General features: G+C 47.6%; 1 protein-coding gene across 1 annotated transcript in view; it reads left to right on the top strand.

Annotated features, from left to right (window-relative positions):
• The first annotated feature begins 12,266 nt into the window (after positions 1 to 12,266).
• The window catches only part of CSNK2A1 (casein kinase 2 alpha 1), a 51,229-nt gene continuing 46,478 nt past the window's right edge, over positions 12,267 to 17,017 (top strand). Inside the window, 1 exon segment of the mRNA XM_004612599.2 lies at positions 12,267 to 12,405. The gene's annotated coding sequence lies outside the window, so the exon portion shown is untranslated.

Consider the following 17,017-nt stretch of genomic DNA (forward strand, 5'->3'; position numbering starts at 1 on the left):
GAGGAAAGAGATTTCAGTGCATATGTGTACATGTGCATACCTATGCACATGTATGTATTACTATAGACTTATAGTAGCACTGTAGCACTGTCATCCCATTGTTCATCGATTTGCTCAAGCGGGCACCAGTAATGTCTCCATTGTGAGACTTGTTGTTACTGTTTTTGGCATATAAAATACGCCACGGGTAGCTTGTCAGGCTCTGTTGTGACTTATAGTAAATTTAAGAATATTGTGTTCTTTCAGTATTCCTTAATCACACATCAGCCAGGTTCTTGCTCCTGTCACTCTGCCTAAACAACCTCCTGTTGAGGTCACAATGCTCTCCACTTTGCTAAATCTTCTCTGTTCTCGTCTTTCTTGACCTCTCAGCAGCATTTGCCACAGATCATCAATTTTCCCCCTTTGAAATGTTTTCCTTACTTGGTTCACAGGACACACTTCACGGGTTGCTTCTTCTCAGGCATCTTTGTTGGTTGCTTATTTCTCACCGTCGGGTTCCCTGGGCTCAGCCCTTGACCTTCATCTCTTGTCTGTCTCTGCTCCCCTCCACTTGGAGATGGTACCCAGGCTCATTGCTTCAAAACTCATTTCTACACTGATGACTTCCTTATTATTCTGTTGGGGCTGCCAGAAATAAGACGCTGGGTGACTTAAAAGAAGGGACTTATTTTTCTTTCTCACAGTTCTGGAGGCTGGAATTCCAAGTTCAACGTGCCAACAAGATTGGTTCCTGGCTGGCTGCTTCGCCCCGTGTCCTCACATGGCCTTTCCTTTGCGCGCCGGTGGAGAGAGAGTGTGTTCTGATGTCCCTTCTAAAAACCCAAGCCTGTAGAATTAAGATACCTCCCCATCCCTTCCAGAGCCACATTAAATCTTAATCACCCCCTTAAAGGCCGTTCTCCAAATGCACTCACGTAGAGACATAAGGGACTCGACATTTAAATTTCCAGGAACCTAATTTAGGCTGTTACAAATCCTGAAACTGCACTGAGCAGCCTGGCTCTTTCTCCTGGGCTCTTGGAAGTGTGACAGGGGCCACGAATGGAACAAACGCAGTCTGGAACTACTAATTCCTCTCTCCTTTCCCTCCTCCCAAATTCTCCTCCTTGGCTTTTCTCATTTCAGTGAATAATGGCAATTCATTCTTTGACCTCCTCTGGTAGAAAACCTTGGAATCCTCCTCAATTCCTTCCTTTCTCAAAAACTCCGTACCGTCCTTCACTTTCCAAGTAACATCATAGTCTAGCTTTGTATTAAACCATCACTATCTTCCACATGGCAGTGGCAGTGGTCTTTTCCTAGACTCCTTGCTTCTGCCCTCATCTCCATTTTATTTCTTCTACTCTCAGTAGTCAGAAATACCCTATAAAAACGCAAAGCCAGTCCTGTCCTCCTCTGACCCAAACTCTCTAATACCCCCTACCTCACTCAGAGAAGAGCACAAATCAGAACGCTGACAAAGGCCTCTGAGACCGGCCTGACTGATCCCCTGGGGGATCTCCATGACTTCACCTTTCTCCTGCTTACTAAATCCAGTCATCGTATCTACTGTTGGTTCTCAAAAACCATGATGCATAGGTCCACTTTACAGGCTGTCCATCCTGTACCCTCTGCTGGGAACAATCTTCTCCCATATGCCCCTGGGACCTTCTGCCTTATCTCTTTCAGGTGTGTGCTTAAAAATAAACTGTGGAGGGGCTGGAGCGATAGCACCACAGGTAGGGCATTTGCCTTGCATGCAGCCAGCCTGGGTTCAAATCCCAGCATCCCATATGGTGCCCCGAGCACCGCCAGGGGTAATTCCTGAGTGCAGAGCCAGGAGTAACCCCTGTGCATTGTTGAGTGTGACCCGCCACCCCCCAAAAAAGTAAAAGAATAAACTGTGGGGCCAAAGTGATGGGACAGCAGGTAGGCCATTTGCCTTGCATGCAACCAAGTTGGGTTCAATCCCCAGCATCCCATGTGGTCCCAGGAGCTCTGCAAGGAGTAATTCCTGAGTGCAGAGCCAGGAGTAACCCTCGAGTACAGCCAGCTGTGACTCAAAATGCAAAAAAAAGAAAAAAAATTAACTTTTTTAGGGGGCAGAGAGGTAGTTCAATGGGTAGAGTGCTTGCTTTGTACTCTGCCACTCCAGGTTCAATGTCTGGCACCCCGTATAGTCTCCTGAGCCCCACCAGAGTGATCCTTGTGCACAGAGTCAGCTGGGTATGCTCCATACCACAAGAAAAAAAAAAACCTTCATAGGGGCAGAGAGAACCAGAGTTCACTTGCCTAGTGCCCCTCCAGCCCAGTCCAAATCCCGGATACCATATATTGTCCCTTGAGCATTGCTAGAGGTCATTACTGAACACAGAACCAGGAATAGTGATATATGTGGCAAAATCCCTCCCACCCCCAACCCTCAATTTAAAAAAATTACCTCCTAGCTCAAAGGGTTAGAGTACATGCTTTGCATTCAGGAAGCCAGGTTTGATTTCTAGCACCCCATGGTCCCCGAAAAAACATACCAGTAGTAGCCCCCAATACTGCTGATGTGAGCGCAACACAAACAAAAGTGTCACCTTCCCCGTGACATTTGTCACCGCCTAACAGAGCATGGGATTTCAAGAACAGGACTGTGTCTGCCAGGGCTCCAGAGGCACCCTGAAAATAATGGCGCCCGCAAACGGCACCGTTGGTATGTGCCAGCATACTTTCAAGGTCTTTTCTAGAGTCCTTGTTTAATCCTGACAAGAATGGTATTTAGTGAGCATATCAGTTCACTGTAAAACACCAGTGCTGGGGGATAAACTACCCCCACAGCTGGGACTTACAGCAGCAAGTGTTGAGTTCTCCTCTCTCAGCGGCAGTTACTTGGAGTTTGACTCCAGATAACATGGGCCTGTGCTGGGCATGGCTCCAGGCTAGGTCCCCTGTGTGTGTCTTTCATTCTTCTAGGTTCAACTGGCTTGATGATGGGATTTGGACAGAAGCTATTGCTTCCTTAGATTGGCACAAAGTTCTCTTCCTGTTTTGCAAAAGGTACAATTGAAAACCAAATTCTAGGAGCCAGAGAGAAAACTCGGTGACCGAGTGCATGGCTTTCTGTAGGCCACCCCAGGTACCACCACATAGTGCCCTGAGTGCCACCAGGAGTGAGGTCCGAGAAAAGAGTCAGGAGCATACCCCAAAACTTCTCGATATGGCCCGCCAAGCAAAACAAAAGCCCCAAACTCGACAATACAAAACAAAATTTGGGATTGGGGGATGTTTTATTTTCAGTGCTAAGAACCAAATCTTTCATATACGAGGCATCCATTCCACTCTACTACCGATTCCCTAGCTCCCAAATATTCCTTTTGTGAGGGGCCTTTTTGGTCCACACGTGGTGGTGGTATTCAGGACCTATTCCTGGTTCTGTGCTCAGGAGTGACCCCTGGCAGTATTTGGAAGACTAAGCAGTGGTAGGGATGGAGCTGCCTCCTGTACTATGATTCTGCTCCTCTGAAATGCTCTTGGGGCTAGAGCGATAATACAGCAGGTTCGGCATTTGCCTTGCCCTCAGCTGACCCAGGTTCAATCCTCAGCATCCCATATGGTTCCCTGAACACCGCCAGGAGTAATTTTTGAGTGCAGAGCCAGGAGTAACCCCTAAGCATTGCTGGGTATGACCAAAAAAAATCAAAAACAAAAAAAAATTCTTATCCCAGACTAGACTTTCTATAGCAACTTCCACTGGGATTGTTTCCAAGAATGCAAGCCACTAATGACTGTCTCATCCTTAAAGGCCAAAAACTCTTTTAAATTTTTTTTTATTTTATAAGGTAGTTGACAATATTTGATTACATTTAATATTTAAACACCAATCCCACCACCATTACACCTTTTCCACCACCAAATTTGGGATGTTTCTGTCCCAAGCCCCAATCCCTGTCCCAAAGCAAAACCGAAATAATATATTTTGTATTGTCGGTTATGAAAAAACACTGAAAATGCTACAAAAAAGTATCCATAGAGGAAACAGTGTGAAGATTGTTACCGCCTTGAGCATGATGGTGGTTGGGTTCTGGAAGGTTCTGGAAGTTTACGTCTGCTGGGGCTGGGTCCCTTCAGGTGGAAAGAGCTCTCACCCGTCCCCGCCCCCATCTGGGGTGCCCCACAGGCTGAAATTTCGAGAGTGATAGTTGAAAGCATGAGAGATCTCTTGAGTCCTAGGTTGAAACTGGCACATTGTGACATTTGTATCTATTCCCCTGACCAAAGCAGTTAAAAGGCCAAGGCTTATGTCAATGGAATAGAGAGTAGCAACCATTTCTGGATGGGGTGGAGGAGACATGGAAGTCATTCAATAGTGACCTTCTTTACCACAAGATTTGTATTATTATATTGGTCTTTTTTCCCTTCTGTCCTTCCTTTCTCCCTTACCTTCTTTCATTTCTCCTTCCCTCCTCTCTTCTTTCTCTTTAACAGATAAAGAAGCATGAGCTCAGGAAGGTCAAATATTTGTTCTACGGTTATACTGCTAGTAAATAAAATAATTGAAATCTAATCAAGTTGGAATGAATTTTATAGATGCTGGAACTGGGTTAGTACCCTATAGAGGGTGGGGCACTTTCCTAGCACTCAATGGCTTGATCCCCAGCACTCCATATGATCCCCCTCACGATCAGGTGTGGTCCCTATTCAGAGAGTCAGGATTAAACCGAAGCCAGGAGTAAGCCCTGAGCATCACCAGGTGTGGCCCCAAAACTTAAAAAGAAAAAAAATGCCATGTATACTTAGCCAAGAGACTTAAACTTTCCTCAAAAGCAATGCCCCTGAAAACTCTTAAGCAAGAAGGGAACTTGGCGGCTAATCAAATCTGGGGGTGTGCAGGGTCCCTGGGTGAAAGAGAAGAAGAGCACTGTCTACTAGTCCCAAAGCCCCAGGCCAAAATTGTTAGCATTTTGGTTTGGGAGCTACATCCAGAAGTGCTGAGGGCTTATTCCCAGATCTACATTAGGGGGTCACTCCTGACTCAGGAGTGCCAGGGATCAAACCTGGATTGGCCCTGTGTAGGCAAGTACCCTACCCACTGTCCTATCATTCCTGCCCTTCAGGCCAAAACTGATTAGGGGTCAGTATGGGGCAGCATCAAGGTGGGGGAAAAAATCAAGACAAATAAAGGGAAACAGTAAAAGGCAAACAAAAAGACAGGGGAAGGGGTGTGGTACCACCAACAGGTCAACTTGTACCCACAGGGGGAGTACATCAGCAGCCTGATGGTACCTGCAGGCTTCTTGGTATCCCAAAATTGCCGCTGTGCCACTGGCCAGACCCCAAAAATGCAGGACCAAGTTTCTTGAGAAATTAAATATATAAAAGTTATATGGGAGTCATGCCCACAACCCACCTCCAGCTCAGCTATTTAACCTCATTTATTGACCTTGCTTCAGAGACTCATAAATAAATCTCTAAAGAGATCAAAAGCAGAAATTAACCTTGGACCCATGCAAGGCTGAACAGATCAGGGTAAATCGGAGGGGTGGGGGGGTGTCAGCCTGTTGCTTACCCAAACAGAGCCCCTGCAGCCATTTGATTCCACAAACCAAAATTGCCACCATGCCCCGGCCAGACTCCACCATCTTAGGACAGATCTTACCCAGATATAATCTGCTGAAAATTCGGGTATGCGGGTTTTGTGACTGAAATCTCCAGACTTTTGGGGATCGGGATGGGCTACCTTCCACCACCTCCTTGTACTTCCAGAAGCCTCGGCAGTCACATCCACACCACAAAGCTGCCACCCAGTTAAAAAAGCTACTCTAGCCTTACTGTTCTGATAAAAATACTGAACACCCTGAGCAAGCACTACGACCTCTTAGTACCAATATTGCAAACCATAATGCACAAAAGGAGAGAGAGAAAGAAGAAAAGTGCCTGCCATGGAATGTAGGGGAGTGGTGGGAGGGAAATGGGGACATTGGTGGTGTTAAATGTGCTCTGGCAGAAGGATGGGTGTTGGATCATTGTATGACTGAAGCCCAATCCCCAGCAGCTTTGTAATGGTCTAACTCATGGATATTCAACAAAAAACTAAAAAACTGAAAAAAGGGGCAAAAAAAAGACAGAAGAGAAATTCTCTATTCTGGAATTGAGCTTTCCACCTCAAGGTATATCATTTCTCTTACCTTACTTTAAAGTGCTCTTGAGGGCTGGAGAAATAGCACAGCGGGGAGGGCGTTTGCCTTGCACGCGGCCAACCCGGGTTCAAATCCCAGCATCCCATATGGTCCCCTGAGCACCGCCAGGGGTAATTCCTGAGTGCAGAGCCAGGAGTAACCCCTGTGCATCGCCAGGTGTGACCCAAAAAGCAAAATAAATAAATAAATAAATAAATAAATAAATAAATAAATAAATAAATAAATAAAAATAAAGTGCTCTTGGGGGCTGAAGCGATAGCACAGTGGGTAGGGCGTTTGCCTTGCACGCAGCCGACCCAGGTTTGATTCCCGGCATCCCTCATGGTCCCCTGAGCACTGCCAGGAGTAATTCCTGAGTGTAGAGCCAGGAGTAACTCCTGTGCATTACCAGGTGGGACCCAAAAAGCAAAAAAATTAAATTTTTTTAAAAATAAAGTACTCTTGGGGCTGGAGCAATAGCACAGCGGGTAGGGCATTTGCCTTGTACGCGGCCGACCTGGGTTCAAATCCCAGCTTCCCATATGGTCCCCTGAGCACCGCCATGGGTAATTCCTGAGTGCAAAGCCAGGAGTAACCCCTGTGCATCACCAGGCGTGACCCAAGAAGCAAAAAATAATAATAATAATAAAATAAAATAAGAATAAGGTACTCTTTCCCTCTCCTTTCTCATATTGCCATAACAAAACTACTGATTTATTTTTGCCTTTTGGGGCAACACCCACATGTGCTCAGGAGTTACTTCTGTACTTGCACTCAGGAATTACTCCTGGCAATGCTCAGAGGACCATACGGAATGCCAAGGATCAAACCCAGGTTGGCGGCATGTAAGGCAAATGCCCTAACTGCTGTACTATCACTCTGACCCCTACTGTTTATTACTTTTTTGTTTTGTTTTTGGGTCACACCTGGCGATGCACAGGGGTTACTCCTGGCTCTGCACTCAGGAATTACTCCTGGCGGTGCTCAGGGGACCATATGGGATGCTGGGATTTGAACCGGGGTCGGCCGCATGCAAGGCAAATGCCCTACCCGCTGTGCTATCACTCCAGCCCCCTGTTTATTACTTTTTTAAGATAGGAGAGAAATAAGAAAGACAATTAAAAACAACTTATTGTTTATGAGTGTTGAAATTAAAATTCATATTGGTATCAAAAAACTCAAACAAAAATTTGCACAGTGTAGAAATATTTAAAGTAACAGTTTCCCCTCCTTCCTTTCTACAGAGATATGCTCCATTACTAGTTTGTGGTAAGCCCTTCCTGACTGGATCTTACTTTTATCACTTAACAGTAGGTCAGAATGAATGTTCCATATCAGAATATTACAATGTCCTCATTCCTTTTTTCCCATTATTGTTGCAATCCCAGATGAAACCCAGGCCTCACACAACTGAGGTATACACTCTACCACAAAGTCACATCCTTCACCCTCCATTCTTCATGACTTGGCTACTCACTAACCTTTTTTTTTAAATTTGGGCGGCCCATTCTTCATGGTGCTCAGAACTTATTCCTGGCTCTGTATTCAGGGATCACTCCTGGCAGAGTCGGGGGACCATATAGAATGCCAGAGATCAAACTTGGGTTGGCCTCATGCAAGGTAAGTAGCCTACCCACTGTACTATCACTCTGACGGTTGTTTAATGTCTTAAGGTGCTCAGCCTCTTCATAAAAGCATAAGTGCCACATCTTGTGCAGTGTCTGGCACATTCTAAGTACTCAAATAGATTAGCTCTCCTGGTTGTCCAAGTTTAGCTGCATCATATTTTATTTTGCTAGTTTCCCACATATGGTCACTTAATGTATGGTGTGTTTGTAAAGATTTCCACAATAATTCTACTGCTCTGCTGGAATCTGACTCTAAACTATCATTATGATGTTTCCACCATTAATAGACAGAGTGTTTCTACTTCTCTTGAATGTCATTTGGCCACAAAAATGACTTTGATCAATCAAGCATAGTGAAAGGGATGCTTTAGCATTTCTGCCTCAAGAGGTCATGCTACTTTTGTTTTTCCCTTTTAGAGGCCTGATATGAGGAAGCCTTGGCTGACTGACCGAAGAAGTTACATGGAGAAGAACCGAGTGACTCAAGCCAAAAGCCCAGTCAATGGCAAGACACGTGAATGAGGCCATCAAGGACCTGCCAGATAGCCAACTTGCTGACTGCAAATATAGGAGAACACTCAGCAGGAAAGGAGCCTGGACAGCAGAAAATAACCATCTCAGTGGAGACAGCTCCAAACTGCCAATCTACATATAAATAAATAGATGTTGATTTAAAGTTCTGTTTTAAGCAGCAACTGAAAACAATACATTTTGAGTGATATTTTTGTTTGTTTGTTTGTTTATTTATTTATTGTTTTTGAATCACTCTCAGCTGTGTTCATGCTTTCACCCAATTCTGCACTGAGGGATCAGTCCTGGCGGTACTCTGGGACTGTATGGGGTGCCAGGAATGAATCCAGGTCTGCCGAACCCTCGGTATGCTTAGTGCTATTTCTCCGGTCACATTTTGGTTTTCTGGCCAGTATGACTCTAGTGTCCTAGGCTGGAATGCAGCATACATTTCTGGCATGTGACCCTGAGCATATTCTGTAATCTTTTTGAATGTCAGTTTCCCAATCTGCAAAATGGGAAACGTTTTAGTTCTTAACTCATCAGGACAGACACAGGGCAAGGAAGGTCAAGACTTTTAGCAATATTTATTGTTATTGTTTAATTGCATACATTGAAGCAGATTCAAGGTTATTCTTTTAATGTCATCACCTCCCCACCCCCCACCTTTAGTGATGCTGGGACTTGAACCCAGGTCCTCACACACAGAGCAAGGCAAGCGTTCTATTACTGTGCTACATCCCTGGCCCATTGTGAATGAAGTCTAACCTGAGAGATATTATGTGGGCAAGTAGGATGAGTAAGTATTAAAGATAACAGCAATGGTATTTGGAGGCTCTGTAACTAATCAGTACTGAATACCAGAAACTTCTTGGGACTAGAGACCTAACCAGGCTGGCCTGGGAGGCAGTCAGAGTTGGGTCTCAACTATGTCCTATAAAGTTCAAAGATTGTATTACTGTGTCTGGGCAAGCACTCTTTTTTTTTTTGTATTGTTTTTGGGTCACACCTGGCGATGCACAGGGGTTACTCCTGGCTCTGCACTCAGGAATTACTCCTGGCGGTGCTCAGGGGACCATATGGGATGCTGGGATTTGAACCGGGGTCGGCCGCATGCAAGGCAAACGCCCTACCCGCTATGCTATCACTCCAGCCCCTGGGCAAGCACTCTTAATGAAGTCATGGGTGGAAGCTGGAATTGGGTGGAAGAATTAAGAACAGACACTACAGGAGGAGTGGAGATTATGGAAAAGCTATAAGGAAAATACCCCCCCTTTCCCTGATGAAATCACCTTCCCATTACCTGAATATCCTAACCACCATGCCCATCATATCACCTAACACTTTCTTCCTCTTGAGTGAGTCAACCAAACTGGTCTCTTTCCTCAAATTTATTAAGTTTCTTGTGCTGCAAAGACAGTACAGGGATTTAGGCACTTAGCTTGCTGATCTGGGTTCAATCTCGGCTGATCTGGGTTCAATCTCAGGCGCCACATGTGGTTCCCCAAGCACAGCCAGGAGTGATCCCTGAACACAGAGCCAGGAGTAAGACCCTCAGGATCTTTGTACTTACTTTGTTCTTCTTAAGAGGGCTCTCCTTCTGAACTAACGTTCTTCCCTTTTTTCTTCTTTTCCACAATTCTTTCTTTTCTTTCATTGCATTCATTACTACCTAAAAGTACATTATTGACTTGTTTACCTATTATTTGTCTTGGTGTTAAAAGGTGAGCTACAGGAGAAATTGGTATTTTTCTTGCTTATAGAAGTCCCCAGAATCTAGCAAGTTATTCATAGCTGTGAATTGAATATAAATAAAGGAGGGCGTGGGGTAAGAGCAACCGAACTGATAAGAAGACAGGCTTTTAATTTTTTCTATTTTTGGTTTTTGCACCACACCTGGCAGTGCTCAATGATCTCTGCTGGTGGAGTTCAGGAAGCCATGTGGGTTTCTGAGAATCAAATCTGGGTTGGCTGTGTGCAAGGCAATCTCCTTACCTGCTGCGCTATTGCTCCAGCCCCAAGAAGATAAAGTTCAAGGGCTGAGTGGAAGTCTAGTTCTTTCTTTGAAATGCTTCACAGGAAACTGTTATCATTTTGTGTATTTTGTTTGTTTTTAGGCCACACCTGGTGTGCTCATTGGTTACTCCTGGCTCTGCACTCAGGAATCACTCCTGGCAGGCTCGGGGGACCATATAGGATACCAGAGATCAGACTCGGCTTGGTCACATGCAAATCAAGTGCCCTACCTGCTGTATTATCACTCTGGCTGCATTTTTGTGTATTTTTGTTCTTGTACCACATTTAGCCGTGCTCAAGACTTACCCCTGGTTCTGTGTTCAGGGATTGCTCCTGGTAGTGACTGAACCTGTCAGCCACACGAAAGGCTACCCACTGTACTCTCTGGCCAATCCTTTTTTTTTTTCTTTTTAAATTTTTTCTTAATTGAATCACCATGATGCGGCCAAATATTGCCTCATCTCTTCAGCCCACAGGTGGGGGCAGCCAGAGAGCCATTTCTGTGAATTCTCAGTCCATTGGGCTCAAATGTCACAATCTATGAGTCTTCATGAGACTCAGCGAAAGGTCGCAGCCATCTAAGGCCACTGCTGTCTGTCTGAGGCCACAGACACCCCACAGGAAAGCTGTGTCTTTGGGAATAGAGGTGCCAGTCAACTGACATAGTGTGAAAGGAGGGTTGGAGAGGGATGTGGGAGCCCATCCCCAGGCCAAAGCAAGCAAAGATGATGGCAGGGACCAAAATAATCCAGCTTCCTCGCCCTTGTGAAGGTGAGGCTGACACCTGGGCCCCTCTCAGTAACACTTGAGTACATCAGTTTATAGCAAGGCTTGCAAGAGCAGTGGTGATGGTCAGACGCTGTCCTGTGCACTGGGGGTTCTGACAGGGGAAGCTGGGGAGGGGCAAGACAGGGTAGCTGCGTGTGGGGGAGGGGAGCAGGAAGATCCCTGGAGGAAACAACCCCCATCTCCCCCACTTCCAAGTCATCTGATGGACACAAAAAAGTGGGACAGTCCTAGAGGCGACAATAACAAAAGTGACCAACAGGTAATGGGAGGGAGGTAACGTAGCTCAGTTCCAGGAATAGCTATTCCAATGGGTAAGTATCAAGAATTTGAGCGGGGTGGAGGAACAGAATAGAAGATTAGAGGGCAGGTGGGAATCTGTCCAAATTGCATTGAACTTAGATGACAAGAACAGAGCGCGGGCTACCTTGGTTGAGCAAGGGAGAGTCTCAAAGTATTTCTCAAAGCCCCAATCAGCAGATTGAGGTAGAAAGGACCCCGAGGTTGGTCTGGACAGTTCGTACGTGAAAGCGGGGACGAACATCCTGAAAAGGAGAACAAGCTTTATTCTGGGACCCAGCACCAGCACTGTTGTAAGCAGCAGGGCTTTCAATCTCTAGAGAATTAGTGACGTCACTTCCTCGACTACTGAGCTACACCACTTCTTTTCCGCAACTTTCAGTCGCTTGTCCGGAACTCCCAAGTTTAAGCAGAGGGTAAAAAATGTGCCTCTAGAACCCCTAACCCTGGCCTGAAGGATCCGCGCAGGAGACTTCAACTCCCACAATGCCTCGCGCTGCTGCTCTGCAGGTCGCGCATGCGTTCTTCCGAGAAAGGCGAGGCCGCGTAAGGATGGGTGGGATTCGCCAGCTGGGAGAAGTGCGGGAAACTTAGGGACCGCCATCTTGGCTTTGGATCAAACCACTAGGATACTTGGCGGGAGATCCGTGTCCTCTCTTTAAAGAAGCTCATACAGGAAGTGAGGTAAAATGCACCTGATTGTGGAAAGTCTATTAATTGTGCTTTTCGTGACGAACGCCTTCCGTTTCGCGGCTAAGTTCCGTGACTGAACTCCCCCCCAAGTTACGATAGAACAGCCCAGTATGGCGGCCCTCTGCGAGAGTCCGCGAGGGGCGGAGTGGGAAGCGGTTTTGCCCCGCCTTCAGGTCGGAGGGGGTTTCCGCTTCCGGCAGCGGCGGCCGCAGCCTCGCTCTGGTTCCTGCGGCTGGCGGCCGAGCGGTGTGTCTCCTCCTCCGTCGCCGCCATATTGTCTGTGTGAGGAGAGGGGAGAGCGGCCACCGCCGCTGCCGCTGCCACCACAGGTACCGTCGGAGCCGCCAGGCCAGGTGGTTGGGGCGGGTACGAGTGGGTCCCGGATGGGACGGCGGGATGCGGCCGCCCCTTTCGCTTCCAAGCTGACTCCTCCACGGCCCGTCGCCTGCCCCTGCACCACCCCCCCTTACCACCCCACACACACCAGCGAGGTCCCTGCAGCCTATCGGGGAGGCCCCAGGGCGATCCCCCAGGGCGGGGAGAAGCTTGGGGACGGGGTGCTGGGAGGATGGGAGGCGGCCTGCGCGACTTGCGCGTATTGTGAGGGGAAAAGCTGAAGTGGGGCGGGGACTAGGGGACAACTTGGAGACGGGGGTTGGGGGGTCTCCATTGGGGGAAGGGAGCTGAGGGGTGGGGCCGCCCGGGGGTGCTGGGGGAGGTGGGAGGGTGCTCCGGGGATTGGTGACTTCTGGGTCGGCAGGGGGGGAACCCCTCGTGCGGAGCGTGGGCGCGGGGGTCTGCCCAGGTGTCCTCGGGGTGAGGCGGGCTTCGCACCTGCAGGCTGGTGCGCCCGGTGGAGGGAGCACCCCGGACGGAGTGGCCGAGGGGGGTCGGCGGGCGCGCGGAGTGGGTTTGGAGTCGGTGGCTAAGTCGGGGACCCCGGAGAGTGCGGAGGGGAAGCGGTCACGCGGGGTGAACGGCGGGGCCAAGTGTGCCAGTGTTAGTGGGTGACCTTTCGGAGCGGACTCGGTGGCGGTTTTCCCCGTCGGTCGGCGCGGCTCTGGACCTCTTTTTTCCTGGCCCTGGGCAAGGCTGTGGGGTGGCGGCGGTTTGGGGGTTTTATTTGGGGGGGGGTGGACGACACGCGGGGTCTCGGGATCGGAAGTTGCGGCGGGGCGGTGCGGGGGGCGGCGGGCCCGTCCGGGGGGTGAGGGCCGGGGGCGCGCGGGAGAGACGCGGACACGGGGGGTTGTAGGCGTTGGCGCCCGCGTTCCATCCCGGGAGAACGGGACGGATCCTCGGTAAGGGACCCGGCCGCCCCCGGGACTCGCGGTCCGCGCCACTGTCGCTGGTGCTCCCGACCCCCCGAGTTTAGACCGAGTGTAGGAGCCTTTGTGACGAGTAGTCGAACTCGTCGGCCGTGCTCCTAGTAAGTGCCTGGTCGGTCTGAATCTCCAGAAACTGTCGAAGGCACGTGTTTGGTGGGGGAGGTTGGGGTGGTCCCCCCACCCCAGGTAAAAGTTCTGGCCGAGAATCTGACCGTCGGGGACACTTCAAGACAGTCGTCGCAGCCTTTTCTTTGGTCATCCGTAGTCATGGCGGGCTTGGGGTGGGGGGCACTTGAGCAGATAACCTGGGGGGCGATGTTTGTTTTGCCTTCGTGCCCCTCTTTCCAGAGTTTGCCTCTGGTCGTCGTACCTGGGTAGGTTCGTCCTCTCGTGACTTTGAAATACTTGACTTTGGTTTGCTGTCAAGGTAGTGCCCGCATAGGACTTGGAAGAAGGGAAAGATTAGCGGTTTGCTTAGATTGGTGTATCCAAGGAATCACCAAATCGGGTCACTTTTTGGGCCAGGACTTGGCCTGAAAGCGTCCAGCCTTGCTTGGTTTTTTTTTTTTTTTTTTTTCTCGTGCTCAGGTTCAAGGGGAGCAGCAGTGGGAGCACTTCTGAGGGATGGGGGAACCGGGCTACTGTCTGGGAGCAGGAACATTGCACTGTCTACTTTTCGTTGCCCTCTCACTTACCACCACCCTCTCCATGGTTGAGTCCATGCACTATTCTCTCTCTGTATGCGTCTTCACACACCCTTGAAAAGGGGGGAAATTCTCTTTGGGAACTGACTTTTAAGCCGTACATAGTAGGCAGAATGATTCCCACAAAGATGTCTGTGTGCTAATCCAGAATCTAAAATGGTAAAAAGGACTTGGCAGATGTAACTAGGGTTAAGAATCTTAAAATAGGAAGATTATCCTGAATTGTGTGGGTAGGCCCAGTGAAATCACATGAGCCCTTAAAAGAAAGTACTTTCTTCAGCTGAGTCAAGAGAGATGAGGTAGAAGAGGAAACCAGAGATGAGTATCACTTGGAGCCATTGCTGGGGGGTGGGAGGGGTTACATGGAAAAATGAGAAAGTATTCCAACAACCCCTAATTGCAAAAACCAGGCCTGCTTGACAAGCCTGCAAGGAAATAGCGGCCTCATTCTTACCACAAGGAACCCAATTTAGCCAAGGATCAGACTGAGCTTGGAGTGGATTCTTAGGCTGTTTTTTTGCAAAAACATACCTTGATTTTTGATCTGGTGAGACCTAAACAGAAAACCTAAGACAAGCCCGCTCAACCTCCACCCGACAAACACTAAGAATTGCTTTAATCCAGCATTATGGCATAATATGTTATGGCAGGAGTAGAATCGTAAGTGTAGATTTTGATACTATGAGTCTAGAGCACTGTTAATTAAAAATGGGGGTGATGGTCAAATGAATGCGCTTGAAAGAAAAGGTTTCAACCAGGTCGTCAGAAGTATGGGTGTTGACTGCTGATGAGACAGATGAAGTGAAGAATTAAGTGGAGATGGAGAGTGGATCTCTTGCATATGATGGCAAACAAGCTTAGAATTGTATACTGTGGTAGAGCTTAGTTGTTGAATTTGGATATTTTGGTGAAGATTTCCAAAGTGTTAATGGTGCAGACTAATTTGTAGATGTGTTTACAGTCAACCGCTGTGAAATTACTGTAAAACCCACTAGATTCTTGAGGATTTTATATTAGCAGACAATGCCAATTGAACTTGAAGCCCCCTTTTTTTGGGGGGGGCACACCCAGTGATGCTCAAGTGTTACGTTACTCCTGACTCTTCACTCAGGAATTACTCCTGGCAGTGCTTAGTTACTGGGGATTGAACAGGGGTCAGTTGCGTGCAAGGCAAATGCCCTACCCGCTGTACTGTCGCTCCAGCCTCCTTGAAGTCTTTTGAATCTCCCAAATTCTACTGGCAGGAAAAAGGCTGGTGAAACTATTCAGATGTGACATGCTTGCTATTTTCAATAAAAGAAGGGAACTCGGGGTGGAGCCAAGAGTCCAGAGGGGTGGAACTCTGAAAGCCAAAATTTTTTGATGACTTTGAAGTGGAATGGAGTTTGCTCAGATTTTAAAACCACTTTGGGCCATTGGATCTGCTATTTCCCCTCTGAAGTGGAATGTTTTTCACGTTTCCCTGTGTTTATCAGTACCACCTGTGTAGGCTGAAAGCTGATTACTTGGGATGTTTCGTTTCTTAAGAATTATCCTCCAGGAGTTGTACTTAAATGTGCCTTAGGGTTGCATCCTCATCCAATTTAGATGATGAGATTTAGAACTTAATTCTTCTTGCTTTTGGGTGCTCCAGGAACCAAGTGGTGCTAGGATTGAACCCAGATTAGCCAGACATGTATTCTCCAGCCTTTTGAGCCATCTCCCCAAACCTTTAGCTCTCTCTTGTTTTTGTTTTAGTTTGAGTCTACACCATCAGTACTAAAGGGGCCACAAGTCTTGGTGTCGGGGATCAAACTGAACCTCACATGTGCTAAGTATGTGCGTAGCCATCTGAACTATCTCCCTGGCACAGTTTTGAGACTTTCATTTTTTTGTTATCTTTTGGGCCATACCTGACAGTGCCCAGGAATCACTCCTGGCAGGTCTCAAAGGACCATATGGTGCCAAGGATTGAACCTAGGTCAGCTGCATGCAAGGCAAGTGCCCTACCCACTGTACTATTGTTCACACCCCAAATTTTGGTTTTTGATGAAATTCAATTGAGATAGATTTATTTATTTTACTTTTGGGGTCACACTCGGTGATGCTGAGGGGTTACTCCTGGCTCTGCACTCAGGAATTACTCCTGGTGGTGCTTGGGGGACCATATGGGATGCTGGAAATCAAACCTGGGTCAGCTGTGTGCAAGGTGAATGCCCTACCTACTGTGCTATTGCTCCAGCCCCTCAATTGAGATTTTTGGACTTTGATGACCATGATTGGAAGAGACCTTAGCGTGTGCGCGCGCGTAAAAGGTCAGAAGGTGGACTCTGGCAGTTAGATGACATTCCCCAGGATGCCTGTATTCTTGGATTCTGAATATGTTAGCATTATGTGACAGAGTATTTTGTATATATAATTCAGTATTACTGAGAGGGAGGTAATCTGGATTTGTTGAATGTGTCCAGTCACATATCCCTTAAAGGCAGAAAGTTTTCTCTGCTTTCTTTTCTAAAGATGAAGCAGAAATCATAATGATGAAGAATGAGAGGGATTCAACCAGCCATTATTGGAGGGGACCACATGGAAGGCATAAGAAGGAATGCTGGAAGCTTTAGTTTTAATCAGTGAAATGGGGACCTCAGTCCTACGTCTACAAGTATCTAAATGAGACTAACAGTCTGAACAGGCTTAAAAGTAGATTGTCCCCAAATCTCCAGCAGGGAACGTGGTTCTAGAGAAACCTTGATTTGGGGCCTTGCTTACCTAAGATGACCAGCCCAGCCTCTCTAAATTTCTGGCCTGTAGAAACTTGAGATAATAAATTCTCAGGTTGTTTATTTTCAGTAATTTATTGTAGCAACAATAGAAAACAAGTAGAAGGGGGTTGGAGCCATAGTACAGTGAGCCAGTAAAGTGCTTGTCTTGCA

Source organism: Sorex araneus, chromosome 5 (genome assembly GCF_027595985.1).
Source record: "Sorex araneus isolate mSorAra2 chromosome 5, mSorAra2.pri, whole genome shotgun sequence".
Classification (NCBI taxonomy): Eukaryota; Metazoa; Chordata; class Mammalia; order Eulipotyphla; family Soricidae; genus Sorex; species Sorex araneus.